Source organism: Trachypithecus francoisi, unplaced genomic scaffold (genome assembly GCF_009764315.1).
Source record: "Trachypithecus francoisi isolate TF-2019V2 unplaced genomic scaffold, Tfra_2.0 Lachesis_group17, whole genome shotgun sequence".
In the NCBI taxonomy this organism is placed as follows: domain Eukaryota; kingdom Metazoa; phylum Chordata; class Mammalia; order Primates; family Cercopithecidae; genus Trachypithecus; species Trachypithecus francoisi.
Window position 1 is genome coordinate 9302534 of NW_022681462.1, and position 1476 is coordinate 9304009.

Sequence of the window (1476 nt, forward strand, 5' to 3'; positions counted from 1 at the left end):
CACCAGCACACACACACACAGGAGGCAATATTCCATCAACTTATCTCTTGTACTCTGCTTGTTAATGGCATCATTTCTCTTGTGCCACTTCTGCCTCAGAGTGGCTCTTGTAAGAGGTTCCTTCATTGCAGGAAACTTGCATGGATGAAAAACTAGTTGAGTTCTGATTATTGGGAGTATACATTAGCGGACCCACAGTCCTTGACAGAGGGTGGCAGGAAGGCCTACAGAAAGGGAGGCAGTGGGGAGATGGTTCTCACCTTGAGAAAAGTTAATGGTCCTGATATTTAGGCCCCATTCCAGGATGCCATATACTTCATCTTGGAAGATAATGAAGCTCATCTAAAAGTATTATGACTTATGGAAGAATCCAGCTATCGACAGTCACCTTTCTGTTAGCATGGTTCTGAGAAATGGAAAGATTTCATAGGCCATGGGGTACAGGGATAAACGTATTTCTCTTAAAAGAGCTAATGCAAAAGAAGAGTAGAGGAAAAAGAGCTCAAAGACAAGTGGCAGGTCCTTGAAATGGATTCTGGAGAACTAGAGGAAGTGCTTTTCTCTATAATGCAACCAGTATTCAATTTAACGTTCTTTTCAATAAGCCATTGGATTCCTCTCTTAGCTCATTAGAAAAGTGACACACTGGATAAGATCAGAGTGTGATGCTCAGAAACTCTCAAGAGTCAGACTATATTTACTCATGGCAGCAGATATGAAGGAACATCTGTACAATAATTGGCAATAGTTCCACATATGAAAGAGAAAAGTAAAAGGTACTCATGAATGAGTAAGCACCAACTACAGAGATCTGTACTTCACAGCTCCAAGCTGTTCTCTTATCATTCTACACATTTTTTTCCATTTTCTTTTTGTCTTATTTTAATCTTTCTTTTTTATTTTCTTTCAGCGAAAGCAAAGTGAGGAATAGGGTTTCTTTTCATTTTTCGTAATTCCTTTTTTCTACTGCTTTGTAGAAGAGATATGAATATAGAGAAATACCCTCTGGGTATATATTCTCTATTATTCTCCCTGAAAGTTTTGATGAGCCATCAACTGTACACAGAAAGATGTGAGAATTCATTCACTCAATAAATATTTACTGAGCACCTATTACTGCAAGTGGCCCTTGTGCCAAGAACAACTACAATTTCCAATAACTGTATTTATTTATTTTTAATATTATTTTTGAGAAAAGGTCTTGCTCTGTTGCCCAGGTTGGTGTGCAGTGGCGCAATCATGGCTCACTGCAACGTTGACCTCCAGGCTCAAGTGATCCTCTCACCTCAGCCTCCCAGAGAGCTGGGACCACAGGTGTGCACCAACACACCCAGGTAATTTTTTCATTATTTGTAGAGATGAGGTCTTGCTATGTTGCCCAAGCTAGTCAGGAACTCCCGTACTCAAGCAATCCTACTGCCTCAGCCTCCCAGAGTGTTGGGATTATAGGCATGAGTCAGTGCAACTTTATTTATT